This window comes from Canis aureus, chromosome 3 (assembly GCF_053574225.1).
Source record: "Canis aureus isolate CA01 chromosome 3, VMU_Caureus_v.1.0, whole genome shotgun sequence".
NCBI classification, from domain to species: domain Eukaryota; kingdom Metazoa; phylum Chordata; class Mammalia; order Carnivora; family Canidae; genus Canis; species Canis aureus.
The window spans coordinates 7218243-7237702 of record NC_135613.1 but is presented as its reverse complement, the minus strand read 5'-3'; the positions used below and the strand labels follow the sequence as shown (position 1 = coordinate 7237702).

Below are 19460 nucleotides of genomic sequence, written 5' to 3'. Positions count from 1 at the left end.
AAAAATTGTAGATTTTGCTATTTTTGAGAATTCATGTACAATATAATAACATCATTTTTCTTAAATTAAAAAGTAGCAGTTTTATATTCTGAGAGAGTCCAAATATCCAAATTTCCTGAAAATTTTAAATGTCAGATGTTTTAAAAAGTAGGAATTGAAAGATACGTGAAATAGGCTTGAACTCATGAAAGTTAGAATGAGAAGAAATATTAAGAAAAACTGAAAGCTGTTAAGACTTCTCCACTAACACTATGAATTAGCCATTAGGTCAGGAATGAGCTCCCTCTTTAAGTCGACACTAAAGAAATGAGAAATGGAGTTAAATATTTCAATCTCACAGTGATGGAAATAAACACCTAGAAAATAGAGATTAAACGTTAAAAAGGAGGAGATGATTATTCCTGCATTACTTAAATACACTCAAACTCTATCCTTAAGCACTTGTTCTTTAGATCCTTCTTTAAGTAGAAGAGTTGCCTTTATCTAGATACTGGCAGTTTTGAGTGGCCAGTGACACAATGCCACACTCTTCAGAGCCAGGATACACGGAATTTGCTGGAAGGATAGATCTCCCTTATCCCCCACCCCCACCCCGTCACCTTTCACAGCGATTCTGTAAGGATTTCTATCAGTCCTCAAACATGAAGGATCCAGAACGAAGGCTCTGAGGAATGGGAACTGGCTATCGAATGCAATCCTCCTTTCTGGCCAGGGATAACTGATAACTCTCAAACTGTCAGCTCTCAGTTTCTCATGAGAACAGATAACCCCAAAATAGAACCGGAAATACTTCTACTGGCTTTGAGATTTACCATATCACTTTACAACCTCAAAACCATTATTAATAACTTTCACAGTTCTATTTTACTTAGAATGCTGGGTGCCCAGTTGGCTCATTCGGTAGAGCATGAGACTCTTGAACTTGGGGTTGTGAATTCAAGCCCCACGTTGGGTGTAGAGGTTACTTAAAAATAAAATCTTAAAGAAGAATGAATGATAATGTTAGGCAAATCATATAAGTTAATTTCTTAACATGTATAATTTATAACAAAATTAATTGAAAGTAGGACACTTGTCTAACACTAGGGAAATGAAAAACTGGTTCATGTAGTCCATGAAATACATAACCCTTAAAAACTGATTAACATGAAAAATGCTTATGTCAAAATGGGTATGATATACAGTTTGATCACATATATTAAATGTAAAAACTTTCTAAAAAGAACATGAGAAAAACAGTTTTCTATAATGAGCATATATATTTGAAGGATATTGATTGATTGATTAGAAGGGGGGGGAGAGGGGCAGAGAGAATCTCAAGCAGATTCCCCACTGAGTGTGGAGCCGCATACAGGGCTTGATCTCAGGACACTGAGAGCATGACTTCAGCCAAAACCAAGAGTAGGACACTCAACCAACTGAGCCACCCAGGCACCCCTATAATGAGTATATATTTTAAAATATAAACCCTTCTAAGAGTTTCTTGTTGGTGTAAAAGATGATTTGGAACTTACTTTCTCTCTGTAGGCCTTCACCCCTTATCACTCAATGACTTCATTAAAGTGCTGTGGGAAGGACACCTGGGTGGCTCAGTGGTTAAGCATCTGTTCAGGTCATGATCCTGGAGTCCTGGGATCGAGTCCCACATCGGGCACTCTGAATGGAGCCTGCTTCTCCCTCTGCCTGTGTCGCTGCCTCTCTCTGTGTCTCTTATGAATAAATAAGATCTTTAAAAAAAAAAGTGCTGTGGGAAAAGGCTGACAGAGGGTACTGTTGTTTCCTATTCCAGGTGTCAGAACCAGACAGTAATGTGGTTACCTAGATAATGAATTTACATGTGTATAATTGAAGGGTACACTGTACACATCATATACAGCTTTCTAAGACCGTTATTTTTTTAAAGATTTTTATTTTTAAGTAATCTTTACACCCAGTGTGGGGCTCAAACTTAAAACCCTAAGATTAAGTTGCATGCTCTCCCATCTGAGCCAGCCAGGTGTCCCTAAGACTGTTGTTTTTATTTGTTTTGGGGAGATTGTTTGTGCTCGATGACAGATAGTCTTGTCCCTCAGGGTCTCTTTGGTGTGTTTTGATGGGCACTTTTGTAACACAGTATTCCAAAGCTTTTAGAGGGTGTTTCCATGTGGTTAATGTTTTCTGTAGTCTGATGGTGGTTCCTGCTGGGAAATGGTTAGCCTCTCTGCGGGGGTGGGGTGGGGGGGGGTGGCTCTGGGAGTGGCTCTGGCAGCCTGTGAGGTAGAATGTGTTTGTCTTGTTAGGCATCCTCTGATTGTCAGGGAGAAGGGGAGTGGTGGAGACATCAGTCATATTTCCTGTTACTTTTCAGCCTTTTGCATTGATATTCCTGTGCCAGTGACTTGTATTTTGAAGCATTGGAGAAAATGATTGAACATAGTATTTCTTATCTGATGTTATTTTCAAAATTAAATCATTGTGCTTAAATGGTTGTTTTGGTTCCTCCAGGCCTGGGCTTGCTTCTGGTCATGGTGGTTTTGAAAAACGATCGTTGTTTCTCTTTCTTTTAGCGCTTAATAGCCCTGATATACTAAGATTATTATTCAAAAACCATTTAAATGACTTTAAGTAATTTCCAAAGTGGTATGGGAATGTTCCTAAAATACCTGGAAGTGTGAGATTGGGGGGTCTGTTATCTCCTTAATACCATGTAAAAGCCCTATTTTGGTCCTGAAAGCTTAGAGTCTCAGTAGTAAGACAAGACATAATGTATCATTTAAACAATAGTCAGAAAATCCTAAAATATAAAATGAATGGCTTTTTTCAGAAATGCATATCCTATACACATTCTATGTTTTATAACCAGCCTCCTTCATTACACATTAGCCATCCATCCCAAAAAAAAGTAAAAGAAGAAAGAGTATGGTGTAGCAGACTGTCCTTAGATTAGATTATTTTAGATTTCACATTCAACAGCTAGAAGATCTTTAAATGAAACCACAGCTGAGTGTGGTCATGGTCTAGCTGGGAAACAGTTTTCTGCATACTAAGGAGATGCTTGGGACGCCTCAGTGGTTGAGTGTTTGTCTTTGGCTGAGGGCATGATCCTGGTCCCGAGGTTGAGTCCCGCATCGGGCTCCCTGTGAGGAGTCTGCTTCTCCCTCTGCCTGTGTCTCTGCCTCTCTCCGTGTGTCTCTCATGAATAAATAAATAAAATCTTAAAGAAAAAACAACCTTTTTGGTGACCACAGGCCATATAACAGTAGAAAATGCTGATCGGAGTTGCTGTGCTCCTCAGTGCCCCACGAATGTTCTGTGTCCAACAGATGCCTGGCTGGCTCATTTGGTGAAGCATGCAACTCTTGATCTACAGATTGTGAGTTTGAGCCCCATGTTGGGTATAGAGATTACTTAAAACATAGAATCTTAAAAAAAAAAAAAAAAAAAGAATGTCCTATACCTGAAATCCAGAAGGAAAGGATCTAGTGTCTTTTACTGCCATAGAAATACCAGTTTTTCCAGGAGAAGAGTACTTTTATCCATGTAGAAGGTGGAAAACAGAAAACCTCAGTTAAATTAGGTGTGCACGTTGAAAAACATTTATTATCATTAAAAACTTGCCATTTCTTGGGCCCTAGACCAAAACCAAAGTATGCAATACTCTTCTCTCTAAGGGTTGGCGTCTCACATGCATTGTGGCCAGATGTGCTTTATATTTACCTCAGTAATTTTAAAGTAAAGGCAGAGTCTTTGTTCACGTGACTGCCACAGTAAAAGATCTCTGAACACTCATTGTGTTCCTGTGTCAAATCACTCCTTGGTATTCAGCTGTGGGTGTAGGAGGAAATGGAAACTAAGCTCCAGGGACCTAGCCTGTCTGGATCACTGCTCTGTGCCCCAACTCCTGGCACAATGCCTGACTCATTGTGGCACTTATAAATATTGTGGAATAAATGAGAAGAGGACTCTGGTGACTGGATGGTGTGCCATTGAAAGGGGTAGAGTGCACAGGAGGCGGTCCATGTTTGAGAGGAAAGACGAATTTGGGATGGGAGCAACTGGTAGGTCACTCAGGTGGGGATTTCTAGTAGACACAGACATTTAGTAGAGCTAGAGCTGGAACAAGTTGTTGAGGCTGGAAATTGGAAGTTAAGAATGTTTACATAGGGGATGCCTGGGTGGGTCAGCGTTTGAGTGGCTGCCTTTGGCTCAGGGGCATGATCCCAGAATCCTGGGATCAAGTCCCATTTCAGGCTCCCCGCAGGGAGCCTGTTTCTCCCTCTGCCTATTTCTCTGCCTCTCTCTGTGTCTCTCATGAATAAAAAATAAAATCTTAAAAAAAAAAAAAAAAAGAATGTTTGCATGGTGGCGTGCCTCGGTGGCTCAGTTAAGTGTCTGCCTTCTGCTCAGGTCATGATCTCAGGGTCCTGGGATGGAGTCCCACATTGAGCTCCCTTCTCCCGCTCCCTCTGCCTCTCCCCAGCCCCTGCTTGTGCTCTCTCTTTCGAATAAATAAATAAAAATCTTTAAAAAAATATGCATGAAGGTTATAGTGAAATTGAAGGGTTAACTAACGTTGCTCTGCTAGAGAGTAGGGCTGAGGATGGAGTTTTCAGAGTGATATCAATCTGGAACTCACTGCTAAAGCATTCTTAGAAAAAAATAATCTTGTTATTGCTAGATTTTCAAAAGCAATAAATAATTGATATAGTGGGTAAATAAGTACTTTTTCCTACTGTAATCATCAGCTGAAGCTAACTTTTAAACCTAATAGCAATCTAGATACCTCTGTGGGTGTTAAATTTTTCCTTTATGACCCAATTAGCTCACCTTGTACTTTGGGTAGTTCTGCCTCAGTGGACAGGTCATTAGGTCTTTCATGAGTGCCCTCCTGGGACACTGTGTGGACTGGGCAGGGAGACAGGGAATTGGCATCTTTGGCCAGCGCTGGGTATGCTCTCATCCTGTGATAGCTGCCTGACAATTTACCACCATGTCAGCTTGTGGAGCTGAGGGAATTGCATTTCTTTCCTTTGTCCTGTTTGTTTTTGTTCTCAATGAAAAGGCAGGAATCTGTGACCATGTCACTGAGTCAGTGTAGGCACTGTTAAAATAAACAAATCCTACGAAAACAAAATCTTCTCCAGAGAGCCTCTGGATCTTTGAAACCCAGGGACTGAAACATTTATCATAACTAATTTATAAAACTCAACACCTGCTTCTTTAGTTTGGCTTTTATTTTTTAATGGTAACATAAATGCAGGTAAAGAAACACTTTGACATCTTCTGAAAGCAGTCCTGCTGAAAGCATTCATGCTACCATATCAGACTCTTAAGTACATGCTGCAGGGAATATGCAGTTTCTTTCTTTCTTTTTTTTTTTTTTTTTTTCTAATTTATTTATTCATGAGAGGCACAGAGAGAGGCAGAGACACAGGCAGAGGGAGAAGCAGGCTCCGTGCAGGGAACCCGACTTGGGACTCGACCAGGGTCTCCAGGATCATGCCCTGGGCTGAAGGCGGCGCTAAACCACTGAGCCACCTGGGCAGGGGCTGCCCGAACATGCCATTTCTAACTCAGGCTGATACTACCACCACCCCAGCCCTGGCCCCCGCCCCCAGCCCCAGTTCGCCTTCCTCTCATGCCCAGGTTCTGATAATGGGGTGTGGTTGTCTTCCCTCTTTGGGTCTGGCTCTTCTATTCAGACATTGACCGCCTATCTGCCACACTGGCTCAATTCCAGCTGTCAAGGGGTGCCAAAAAGGAGGGCGGGGAAGATGTGTTAGATACATCTTCCTAATTAATTCTTGGTACATGACTGATGTTGAAGGCCACATAGAAGGCATTCCTGCTTATTTCCCCAACTTGTCCTCAGTTTTGCAGAACAACAATTAAAATTGTCCTTCATGGTTTTGTCTCCTTTATCATGCTCAAGAATTCGACATTAGACTCTCATGTTATAGATCCCTTTGCGACTGGTTGTTAAGCCTCCATGCCCTTCTCCTTTGGTAATAATGTTCCACTGTCTCAGTTCTGGGGCACCATTCAAAGGTTATACTTGGGGTGCTTGGCTGGCTCAGTCAGTAGAGCATGTGACTCTTGATCTTGGGGTTATAAATTCAAGCCCCACATTGGGCATAGAGCTTACTTTAAAAAAAAAAAAGTAGCTTAGGGGTGCCTGGATGGCTCAGTGGTTAAGCGTCTGCCTTTGGCTCAGGTCGTGATCCTGGGATCCTGAGATCGAGTCCCGCATCGGGCTCCCCAGAGGAAGCCTGTTTCTCCCTCTGCCTATGACTCTGTCTCTATGTGTCTCTCATTAATAAATAAATAAAAATCTTTAAAAAAAAGTAGCTTATACTCTTAAGATTTTTTAATATTTTAAATATATTTTAAATATTTTAAATAATATATAAACATAATACTATTTGATATTTTAAATGATTTTTTAAATGTTTGTTTAAAATCAGAAAGGCAAAGAAGGAATTAGGCAGGAAAAGCTGTTGCCTTCTAGTTAGTGCACTATCAATACAGGCTTTAACCTGACTTCCTGATTTATTCATTCTCACACTACTCATTCATATGTTCATTCTTCAGGTAGTACTCAGCAGCTACTCTGTGTCAGGCACTGTGTTCTGTGACAGTTGACAGGTCCACGGTGTGAGGTAGACAGGATGATGGACACTAAATAGATGATCCAATGAAAGAGTGATGGGCACTTTGAAAACCAAATCCAAAGCTACTGTGAACTGAGCTGACTCACTTAACCCAGGCTAGGCATGATTTCTAAAGAAGTGATGTTTAGGGCACTTGGATGGCTGAAGCTCAGGTCATGATCCTGGGGTCCTGGAATCAAGTGCCTCATTGGACTCCCTGCTCAGCCAAGAGTCTGCTTCTCCTTCTTCCATACCCCCTACTTGTGTGCGCACTCTCTCCCCCACCCCCACCGTCTGAAATAAATAAATAAAATCTTAAAAAAAAAAAAAAAAAAGGAAAAGAATTAGTGATATTTAAATGGAGAACTGCCACATCTCAGAAGGAGTTAGCCTGAAGAAGTAAGAAAAGATTGTTCCAAGCAGAGTAAACAGCTTGGACCAGAACCTCAGAGCAAGACTGAAGGAGCTAGATATGATAGCTGCTAGCATGTTAAATGCAGTATAAGGGGAAAGTAGTAGGGTAGAGATCTGGGAAAGGGTCCACCTCACTGTGGGAGATGTTTTGTGAACATTATCAAGGAATTTGGGCTTTATCCTAGGGGCTTTTACAGTCTAGGGAAGGAAATGGTCAAGACCAGGAGAAACATTAGGTATCTGTTAGGGAACCAGAACAGTCGATCCATTTCAGGGGCACTTAATCCGGTTAGTGAAATGTAGTGATGGGCTGGCTGTAGGGGCAGGAATGCTTCTCTGTAACCAGGCTCCTTATGACCTGGTTAGGACTGAATCACTGTCACCTGTTTGAGTCCACTCTTAATTGTCTTCCCCTCACAATTGTCTGTTGATATTGGAGCAAAATCCCTAAGTGCTGGGTCATTGTGGTCCTACAAGGCCCTTTACATACATTGTGCTTCTCTGTTAGAGGGAGGAAACTTGACCACAGGGGATTGAGCTAACTAGTAAGTATGAGTCATGTGGAGGAGGGATGTTAGTGGGAGAGTAAGTTCTAGGTGAGGACACCTCCTTAGTGGTCAAGTTGTAGTTTAAGACTCAGAGCAGCAGCTCATTTTCCTGATCCCAAGTGGTAGACAGAGGTATTCTGTTGTCATATGATGCTTGTTTTCTTTTCTAAACCAGTAAATCAGATTTTGCCTCAAACTACTTAGATTAGTGATGTAAGTAATCTCTATTATATTGGTGAACGTATGGTAAGACTCTACTGAATTATAAAGTTCTTCTGAGTTCAGTATATACATCTTGATTTATTAACAAGATCTGAAATCTTTTTTTTTTTTAAGATTTTATTTATTTATTCATAGAGACACAGCTAGAGAGAGAGAGGCAGAGACACAGTTAGAGGAAGAAGCAGGCTCAATGCAGGGAGCCTGACGTGGGACTTGATCCCAGGTCTCCAGGATCACGCCCTGGGCTGCAGGCGGCGCTAAACCGCTGCGCCACCGGGGCTGCCCAAGATCTGAAATCTTTAATCCTTTCAGCAATATTTATTGAGCACCCACTATATATCAGGCTTTGTTCTAAGTACTGGGAATACAATAATGAATAAAAGAGACAAAAAAAAATTCCCTGTCTTAAGCATATGTTCTAGCAGGAGTGGTTGGGGTAGACATACATTGAGGAAATAACTTGTTTCTGATACAATATCAAATAACATTTGAGTATGGGCCTGAAAGGACTGAGGGAGAAAGTAAGCCAAGTGGCTATGTATACAGAAAAGGGAACTGCAAGTGCAAAGGTCCTGAGACGGGAGCATACCTCGCATATTTGCAATATAGTCAGTACTAACCACTGTGGCTGGAGCAGAATGACCAAGGGAAAGAGAAATAGGACATAGCTGAAAAAGATAAAAGGAGGAGGGGAATGAGGACAGACTTTGTAGGAAGGACCTTGTAGGTCAGTGGAAGAACTTTGGCTTTTATTCCAAAAGAGATGGGAAGCCTCTGGAGGGCTTAGGTAGAGAAATTACTTGTTCTGACTTACATTTTAATTGATTTACTACTCTCAGTGCTGTGTTGAGAATAGATTGGGGTGCAGTATGAGGTAGAGTGGTTAGGGTAGAGTGCCAACTTAGCTATTTTATTTTTTTCTTAAAGATTTAATTTATTTATTCATGAGACAGAGAGAGGCAGAGACACAGGCAGAGGGAGAAACAGGCTCCATGCAGGGAGCCTGATATGGGACTTGATCTCAAGACTCCAGGATCACGCCCCAGGCTGAAGGCAGGTGCCAAACTGCTGAGCCACCCAGGGATCCTCTAACTTAGCTATTTTAATAATGTAGATAACAGAGGTGCTTATGACTTGAACTGAAGTGGTAGCTATAGGAGTTGTGAGAAATGCTTGGATTCAGGATATATTTTGAAGGTAGAGATCCAGCAAGATTTGTTAATGGATCAGATTTGAAGTGTGAGAAAAAAAATAAGAATCAATGATTATTCCCAAGATTTTGACTTGAGCTGTTAGAAGATTTGTGTTACCAGTTTCTGAGATGAAGCCATTGTGGAAGAGCAAGTTGGGGCAGGAGTAGAATCCATTGTGGAAGAGCAAGTTGGGGCGGGAGTGGATAATTCCAGGAGCTTCAGTCTCGACATATTAAGTCTGGGATGCCTGTTAATATAAACATTTAGGGCACCTGGGTGGCTCAGTTGGTTAAGTATCTGGCTCTTGATCTCAGCTCAGGTCTTGATCTCAGTATCATGAGTCCAAGCCATGCATTGGGTTCCACAATGGGTATGGTATTTACTAAAATAAAATGAAATGAAATAAAAATCCAAGTTGAAATATCAGATAGGCAGTTGTTTATACTAGTCTGAAGCTTAAGAAAGAGGACCTGGCTTAAAACTTTGCAAGGCCTCAGAAAATAGATAATATATATATTTAAGCCATGAGACTGAATAGGATAATCATGGTTACCAAAGTCATTATCAGGAAAAACTAGCAGAGAGGATTGAGAAGTAGTCAAAGAGATAGAACAGCAGGAGAAATTTGTGTTCTGGAAGTTAAAGAATGTTTCAAAGAGAGTCGAACATGCTATATCCTCCTGCTGCTACCAGCCTCAAAGTGGGATGAGGATGAGAATTGGCTCTTGGATTTTGCAGCATTTTAATTGTATTTGACAAATATCAGGTAGCTGAAGTATTAATGGCCAGTACTGTAGGATTGTTGGCCACGGTGCCTTGAAGGCATAGCATTAAGCTATTTGCACATTTGGCAGTTTGAAATTCTGAACATTTCAATCTGAGATGAAACTCATTTTATTTTTCCTTTTTTTTTTTTTTTTTTAAGATTTTATTTAGGGGATCCCTGGGTGGCTCAGAGGTTTGGCGCCTGCCTTTGGCCCAGGGCGCAATCGAGTCCCGGGATCCAGTCCCACGTCAGGCTCCCGGCATGGAGCCTGCTTCTCTCTGCCTGTGTCTCTGTGTCTCAAACAAACAAACAAATAAATAAATAAATAATTTTATTTATTTATTCATGAGAGATACAGAGAGAGAGAAAGAGGGGCAGAGAGACACAGGCAGAGAGAGAAGCAGGCTCCATGCTGGGAGCCCGACTTGGGACTGATCCGGTACCCCAGGATCACGCCCTGGGCTGAAGCCGGCGCCCTGGGCTGAAGCCGGCGCTAAACCACTGAGCCTCCCAGGCTGCCCGCCCCCTTTCCTTTTTTTAAAAGATTTTATTTGGGGCAGCCCTGGTGGCTCAGCGGTTTAGTGCTGCTTTCAAGCCTAGGGTGTGATCCTGGAGTCCTGGGATCGAGTCCCATGTCGGGCTCCCTGCATGGGGCCTGCTTCTCCCTCTGCCTGTGTCTCTGCGCCTCGCTCTCTGTCTCTCATGAATAAATAAATAAAACCTTTGAAAAAAATAAAAAATAAAGATTTTATTTATTTATTCATGAGAGACACAGAGAGAGAGGCACAAACACAGGGAGAAACAGGCTACATGCAGAGAGCCCGATGCGGGACTGGATCCTGGGTCTCCAGGATCACACCCTAGTCTTGAAAGCAGCACTAAACCACTGAGCCGCCTGGGCTGCCTTCTTTTTTTTTTTTTTTTTTTAATGTAAGCTCTGTGCCCATTGTGGGGCTCAAATTCATAACCTGAGGTCAAGAGTCACATAGTGTACTGACCAGGCACCCCCCCCCCCCCAGACCCATTTTATACTGAAGAAATATTGTTAGGTAGAGGCTTAAACACTACTCTGGGAGAAAGGAGGGTCTGCCAATTACAGATTGGCTTTTTAAAGCCATTGGGCTGCTGTATTCTTTTTTTACTGAACTACCAACATATCATTGTTTTTTCATAATTCAGTCCTGGAGTGTGGGTAATGCCTTTCTCATGTGGTACTCAAAGTGCAATACAGGTATGTAATTTAATGTGCCTACTTCATCTTTGTCATCTCCTCCTCCTTCCTACTACTTCTTCCTCCTCCCTCCCCTTCTTTTTGGAGAAGAATTATAGGGATGGAGGGACAGAGGAAAAGCGAAAGAGAATCTTAAGCCAGCTCCACACTCAGCGTGAAGCCCTGCAGGGGGCTTAGTCTCACAACCCTGAGATCATGACCTGAACTAAAATCAAAAGTCAGACCCTTAAGCCACCCAGGAGCCCAATGTTTCCTTAAAGAAAGTTAATTCATACCCTTTTGAATACTCTCAGAGTACCCTGTTCTTTGCTTTTATACTGCTTATCTCAAATTATAATGACATATTTATGTAATGATTTGTCTTATCTCTTCTGCTCAACTGTAAACTCTGCAGGCAGAAACTATCTGCTCTGCTCACCAACATGCTTTGCCAGGCATGGCCAATAGTAGATAATTAAAATAAGTATTTATTAATGAATCAATTTGCATAAATTATATGTGTCATTGTATACATAAGCACCTGAAACATAGACTATAATTCTCTAAGCTAATGTCACAGTCTGTTTTAAAATTAGGTTGAGGGGGATCCCTGGGTGGCGCAGCCGTTTGGCGCCTGCCTTTGGCCCAGGGCGTGATCCTGGAGACCCCGGATCGAATCCCACATCGGGCTCCCGGTACATGGAGCCTGCTTCTCCCTCTGCCTATGTCTCTGCCTCTCTCTCTCTCTCTCTCTATCATAAATAAATAAATAAATAAATTTTTTTAAAAATTTAAAAATAAAATAAAATAAAATTAGGTTGAGGGACACCTGAGTGGCTCAGTGGTTGGGTGTCTGCCTTCGGCTCAGGGTATCATCCTAGGGTCCTGGGATCGAGTCCCACATCGGGCTCCCTGTGTGGAGCCTGCTTCTCCCTCTGCCTGTGTCTCTGCCTCTCTCTCTCATGTCTCTCATGAATAAATAAATCTTTTTTAAAAAATTTATTAAAGATAGTATTACAAGGCAGTAACTTTATCTATAGAAATCCCTAAAAAAAAAAAAAAAAAAGAAATCCCTAATGGTTCTTTTTGAAGCCTGGCACTGAAAAATAGAAAGCATAATTTGTAATTTAAAAAAGAATAGTTACAGGGCAAACTATTATAGGTACATTTTAAATAGCTTGGCTAGAACCACCCACACTATCCATCTGCAAGCTACTGAAGAGCTGGATGCTTCTAATAGGATCAGGGAGACACAATCTCAGAACAAGTAATAATGATTGAAAAAAAACTGCAGTTAATCAAAAGAATTCTTAAAGATATACTGAGAGGTAGTGAGGATAAATAGAGAATAATCTGACAAAACATTAACTACTGAATTCCTCTCTTATATTTCTCCTTTTATTTTTTTATTTTTTTTATTTTTTTATATTTCTCCTTTTATTAAAGACTTAGCTGGGGTTGAGGGGGGAGACGTAGCTGGAAAAAGCAGGCTCAGGGAAGGGAGGATACCCAGTTCTCAGAACAGTTTTGTTCTCCTGATCCATTTGAATTACCTCCTTAGAGTCTGAGAATATTAGCAGGTGACCATGCTATATATAGCCCCATATACTGTCAACAAATTTTTGAGGCATTATAAAGCAGAGGGAGATACCAGAAGATGGACGAGGTGCAGCATTTTTCCCAGTTTTCAGAGACGATTCCTCAGAAAAATATTAGAACATTGTATTAAACAAATGACCTCTGAACACAGGGAAAGGCAACCATTGAACACTGAAAGGTATATAGATTTATAAAGGACACATCATCTAACAGACATTTATCAAGGGCTAATTGTGCTGGATGCCTAAACCGCATGCAATTGGTTTCTGACCTTGAGATTTTGGTCAATTCAGATTTCCTGTGTGTGCATTTGGTCACAATATAATATTTAAAGATAGCTGTTTTGGCTTGAAGAACATAGCCTGCTGATCATATTTGCAACTGATACAAAGCTGGTGCAAATAGTGAATAAATATTCAAAAATATCCCAATTGACAAATGCCTAAGTTAAATGACATTTATTAGAGGAAATATTTTATTTTATTTTATTTTATTTATTTTATTTTATATTTTTTAGAGGAAACTTTTAAAGTTTGGTTCAGATAAACTAGTTTGGGGGCACCTGGGTAGTTCAGTGAGTTAAGCATCTGCGTTAGGCTCAGGTCATGATTCCAGGGTCCTAGGATCGACCCCTGGGTCAGTCTCCTTGCTCAGTGGGAAATCAGTTTTCTCCCTCTGCCTCTCCTCCTTCCTTGTTCTCTCTCTCTCAAATAAATAAATAAAATATTTTTTTTAAAAAAAACCTGATTTGGGGGCAGCCCCAGTGGCTCAGCAGTTTAACGCTGCCTTCAACCAAGGGCGGGATCTTGGAGACCGGTATCAAGCCCCATGTCGGGCTCCCTGCATGGAGCCTGCTTCTCCATCTGTCTGTGTCTCTGAATTTCTCTCTCTCTTTCTCTCTCATGAATAAATAAAATCTTAAAAAAAAACTGATTTGTACACCCATGATCATAGCATCTTTCACAATAGCTAAAATGTGGAAGCAACCCAAGTATTGATGGACAGATGAATGGATAAGTAAAATGTGTATATGTACAATGGAATACTATTCAGCTTTAATAAGGAAGGAAATTTAGATACATGCTACATCACGCATGAACCTGATACTAAGGACCTGATACTAAAGAAAATAAACCAATCACAAAAGTACAAGTATTATAGGATTCTACTTATTTGAGGTAGTCCACCTAGAGAGTCAAACTCAGAAACAGAAAGTAAAATGGTGGTTGCTGGGTGTTGGGGGGGTAGGGTGATGTTGGGGTTAGGGTGGTGTTGTCTAATGAATCTAAAGTTTCTGTGGATGGATGGATGGTAGATGATAGTTGTGTAACAATATGAATGTTATTAATGCCACTGAACTATAAGTTTAAAATGGTAAATTTTACGTTAATATGCATTTTACCACAATTAAACATTTTGAAAACTTGATGATACAAGTGCAGAATATTTATTGGGACATGAGAAGAATCTTACTGTGGGTCAGGATGACATGGCTGTCTAAATTCTGTAATGAATGTAAGCTGCATAATAGGAGTATAGTAACCAGAGAAAGAAGGCCAAGACAGAGTATGCTCAGGATATGACAGTTAGTTCTGGGGGCTCTCTTTCAGGGTGTTGATGATAAACCAGAGAGTGGGCAAACAGAGCAGTCTTGGCCCTATGCTGCTCTTCTGATAGAGCATATGAGGAAGGCCCAAGGGAAGTAGGGGATTTTTGTGTGTAAAGGAGTGTATCAGAAAGCTTTTGCTATATAACCAACAATTAACAACAAACATCACAACTCAGTAGTTTCAAACAAATATTTCCCATGAGTCACTCTTTTATCCTCCAGGTTTATTAAAATATAATTGACATATAATATTGTGTGAGTTAAAAGTTTACAATGTATTGTTTTGATTTTGATTTTGTCCTAATTCTTTGGGCGATCTGGGTGGTGGTTCTGATCTGGGTCAGCTCAGTTGGAACTGGATGGCCAGAGGTCGTCTCACTCATAACTGGCAGATGGCTTTGTATCAGATGGGGCAGGATGAGGATGACTTTGGTCACATGTCTCTTGTGATCCAACAGGGTGACCTGGGCTTGTTCACATGGCAATGGCCCAGGAGAACCCAAGAGCAGTGAGAGAGCAAGCCTTCATGCACAAGTAGTTTTCAAACGTCTTATGTCATTTTGCTAATGTGCCATTGGCCAGAGCAAGTGACATGATTAAGTCCAAAGTCATTGTGGGAAGTTATTTCACTACCTGATGGCATGAAAACAAAAAAGGGAGTTATTGTGGCCATCTTGCAAATGACCTACCACCACCTAGGAAGTTTAGAGGAAACATGACAGGTTCATTAGAAACATCACAGACAGGATCCCTGGGTGGCTCATCTGTTTAGCGCCTGCCTTTGGCCCAGGGCGTGATCCTAGAATCCCAGGATCGAGTCTCAGGATCGAGTCCCTCTGCCTGTGTTTCTGCCTCTCTCTCTCTCTCTCTCTGTGTCTCTCATGAATAAATATATAAGATTTTTTTTTTTAATATATAAGATCTAAAAAAAAAAAAGTCCTCATCATCATCACCACAGATAGTTCCCCAGTGTAGAACTTCAGGTCCATCCACAGAAGAGTTTTCTGACTGAAATGGCCCCGGAACAGAAGCAAGCCACCAATAAAGGGAAGGTCCTGTCATTGGATATGTTGGAGAGGCCACATGACCTCTTGTCTTTCTGACCAACTTGGATCTATTACATCATCTCTTCCAGGAAGCCTTTCCTGCTTGCACACCAACAGTGGCCCCTGTTAATGATGACTGTTCTCTATGCCACACACAGATTTCTGTTGCTCTACCTGTCATACTGAATAACAAATGTGTTTACATGCCTGTCTAGTCCATGAAATGGAGTTCCTTGAGGGTGATTCACCATCCCAGTGCCAGTGTCTGCAGGAATTTCTGTTCCATCCTCAAGTTGCCTCCTGGTGGTCATTTGACTATGTCAGCTCCACCCATAGAATCTGCATTTCAGGCAGAAAGAAGGGAGAAAGAGGGGGAAAGATGCCTGTCAATGAAGATTACCTCCTTTTGTTTTTTTTTTCCACGGATTGGAACACTTCATGTTCTTTTCTTTTTTTTTTTTTTTTCTAAGATTTATTTATGTATTTGTTCATAAAAGACAGGCAGAGACCTAGGCAGGAGAAGCAGGCTCCCCGCAAGGAGCCCGATGTGGGACTCCATCCTGGATCCCAGCCAGGATCATGCCCTGAGCCGAAGGCAGATGCTCAACCACTGACCCACCCAGGCGCCCCAGAGTACCTCCTTTATTTTTTATTTTATTTTATTTTTTTGAGTACCTCCTTTAAAGAACATTCCTAGAAGCTCTACCAAACTGTACCTTCTTTTTTTTTTTTTTTTTAAGATTTTATTTATTTATTCATGATAGTCACACAGAGAGAGAGAGAGGCAGAGACATAGGCAGAGGGAGAAGCAGGCTCCATGCACCGGGAGCCCGATGTGGGATTCGACCCCGGGTCTCCAGGATCGCGCCCTGGGCCAAAGGCAGGCGCCAAACCGCTGCGCCACCCAGGGATCCCCAAACTGTACCTTCTTAATATATTTATCTTTTTAAGATATATCTTTTTTTTGCAGGAGAGGCTGTGAGAAATACAGGTTTTAGTTCTGGGTGTTGCATCTGATAGGGAAGGATTCACAGGCGCCTTCTGCCCAGGGTCTGACTCCTACTCAAACTGCCTGAGGAATAAACGATCTCTCTGACATTATGCACTAACACCAGAATTCCCAGAATCTGTGACTCCTTACACACACAGGTAGGGTGTTCTTTTTATCAATCCTGGCTACCTTCATGACTATATTCTATCACTTGGAGCTCCTAGCTTCATTGCCTATGGGATAGGGCAGGGATCAGCAAATCTTTTCAGTAAAGAGCCAGATGGTAAGTATTTTTTATTTTGTGGGCCATATGGTCTCTGTGTCACCTACTTTGCTGTTGTATTTATTACAAAAGTAGCCATAGATAAAGGAATGGATGTGACTGTGTTCTACAACTTAGAAAAATGGGGGTCAGACTGGATTTGTCCCCCTTCCCCTCCAATGGTGGGGAATAGGTCTCTTCTTATGGTTTTGAAGAAGCTGTGGCTCCCTGAGCTAGGCATACAGAAGATAAGATAATATTCCACCAGTCTGGAAAGAACAGAATCCACAAATCCCAGCTTCTTTTTTTTTTTAAATATTTATTTATTTACTTATAATAGAGAGAGAGAGAGAGAGAGAGAGGCAGAGACACAGGAGGAGGGAGAAGTAGGCTCCGTGCCAGGAGCACGACGTGGGACTCGATCCCGGGACTCCAGGATCACGCCCTGCGCCAAAGGCAGGCGCCAAACCTCTGAGCCACCCAGGGATCCCCCAAATCCCAGCTTCTGCACAAGTCTCAACAAGTCTGGTCTTTTGGGTTCCCTTTTTCTCTTAATGACACTACAACTTGTCATTTTATGCTTAGAACTTCAGTATCATTGTTAGGGGGTCACATTTATTGAAATATAACTTCTGTATCAATAAATCTACTCTTTTTGGTGTACAGTTTTGTGGGTTTTGACAAATGCACACAGTCCTGCAACTAACACCATAGTCAAGATATGGAACAGTTGCTTTACCACCCACCCACCAAAATTCCCTGTAGTCCATTGCAGTTGATCAATACACCCAGTCCACCCCTTGGCAATCAATATTTTCTGTCCCTGTTGTTTTCCTCTTCCATTATGTCACATAAATGGAATTGCACAGTATGGAGCTGTTTTTTTTTTCTTTTAGATTTTATTTATTCATGAAAGACACCAAGAGAGACAGAGAGAGGAGCAGGCTCCCTGCAGGGAGCCCAATTTGGGACTAGATCCTGGGACTCCAGGATCATGTCCTAGGCCGAAGGCAGGTGCTCAACCACTGAGCCACCCAGGCGTCCCAGTATGGAGCTTTTGAGTCTGGCACCTTTAGCATAAGGCACTTGAGATTCATTTTGTCAGTTGAATGCATCAGTAGTTTGCTCTTTTGCATTACTGAGGGGTATTCCATTGCATTGATCGTCTGTTTCTCCATTCACCACCAGTTGAAGGACATTGGTGTTGGTTCCAAGTTTTGGCAGTTATAAATAAAACCAATATTAGACATTATAAAATAGACATTCACATACAGGTTTTTGTGTGAACAGTAGTTTTTTGTTTTTATTTTTTTTAACACTGATTGGAGGATTTGTTGAGCTCCCGGCACGCTGGAGGAAGCCTAGAGCCTCCCTTGGTCTAAACAGTAGTTCAGTAGTTTTAATTTCTCTTTTTTGTTGTTTGTTTTTTGTTTTGTTTTGTTAGTTTTCGTTTCTCTTGGTAAATACCAAAAAGTGGGGCTGTAAGGTTATATGATAAGTGTATATTTAACTTTATAAAATAACAAACTGTTTTCCAAAGTGGCTGTACTATTTTTCATTTTCACCAACAGTGAACAATTACATTATAGCCTTGGCCAGTATTTGATACCAGGTTTTCTGAATTTTGGACATTTTTATAGGTGTGTAGTTATAGTAAGAAAGTTTTAATTTGCATTTATAATTAATGTGGCGGGATCCCTGGGTGGCGCAGCGGTTTGGCGCCTGCCTTTGGCCCAGGGCCCGATCCTGGAGACCCGGGATCGAATCCCACATCAGGCTCCCGGTGCATGGAGCCTGCTTCTCCCTCTGCCTGTGTCTCTGCCTCTCTCTCTCTCTCTCTCTCTCTCTATCATAAATAAAAAAAAAAAAAAAAAAAAATTAAAAAAAAATAAAATCTTTATAATTAATGTGGCCTAATAAGTAATGACTATTAATATGGTGGATTATAGTAATTGATTTTAGAATGTTGAGTGAGCCTTACATTCCTGGGATTAAATTTTCTTAGCCATGATGTGCTGTCCTTTTGACACATTGTTGGATTCAGCTTGCTAAAAAAATTTTTTTTAAGATTTTTTTTTTTTATTCATTAGAGAGAGAGAGAAGGGAGCACAAGCAGAGGGGAGGACAAAGGGAGAGGGAGAATTAAACTCCCTGCTGAGCTGAGAGCCCAATGTGGGTCTCCATCCCAGGACCCTGGAGATCATGACCTGATTCAAAGGCAAACGCTTAACCATCTGAGCCACCCAGGCATCCCTCAGCTTGCTAATACTTTGTTGAGAATTTTGTGCCTGTGTTTATGAAGGATGTTGGTCTATAATAATAGTTCAGTATTGTTTTTGGCTCTTCCCTCTCTCATTATCCCAAATTCTGTCGATAGTTGTCTGCTCCATTTCGTTCTCTCCATCCTTATCTCTTACTTGATATCCTAACTGGTTCTTCGTCTAGAGTCTCCTAAAATAAAAACATTTTAATGGTTCTCATTGCTATTATATTAGGGTCTGAACAGAAAACAGCTAGCACACTCATTATTTATAATGGTGTGAGCAGTAAAGGAAACAAACCTTGGGACGCCTGGGTGGCTCGGTTGGTTGAGTGTCTGCTTTCAGCTCAGAGCATGATCCCAGTCCAGGGATCGAGTCCCTCATCGGGCTCCCTTCGAGGAGCCTACTTCTCCCTCTGCCTATGTCTCTGCCTCTCTGTGTGTGTCTCAGGAATAAATAAATAAAAATATATTTTTTTAAAAAGGGAAGCAAATCTCCAAGGGATGATGGAGCACCCAGGGACTGGCTATAGCTGGTAGTCCGTGTTACCATCTCAGGCACAATCGGAAAAGGATGGGGATACCAGAACCATGTACTGGCAGAGAAAAGGCAGAGAATAAATAAATTCATCCATCCATTTATCTCTCTCTTGCTCTCTGATCTCCTCCTGGTGCTTCCCATTGGCTGAACCCAATGGGAACCTTAGAGCC

The 19460-nt window shown here is 41.4% G+C and overlaps 1 protein-coding gene across 3 annotated transcripts in view; it reads left to right on the top strand.

Annotated features, from left to right (window-relative positions):
- Positions 1-19460, top strand: part of GFOD2 (Gfo/Idh/MocA-like oxidoreductase domain containing 2) — a 37958-nt gene that overhangs the window by 3099 nt on the left and 15399 nt on the right. Inside the window, exon 2 of one of the 3 annotated variants that reach the window (XM_077887924.1) lies at positions 16207-16385. The exons of the other annotated variants lie outside the window; for them this stretch is intronic. The gene's annotated coding sequence lies outside the window, so the exon portion shown is untranslated. The remainder of the gene's footprint in view (positions 1-16206; positions 16386-19460) is intronic. 3 annotated transcript variants of the gene reach the window in all.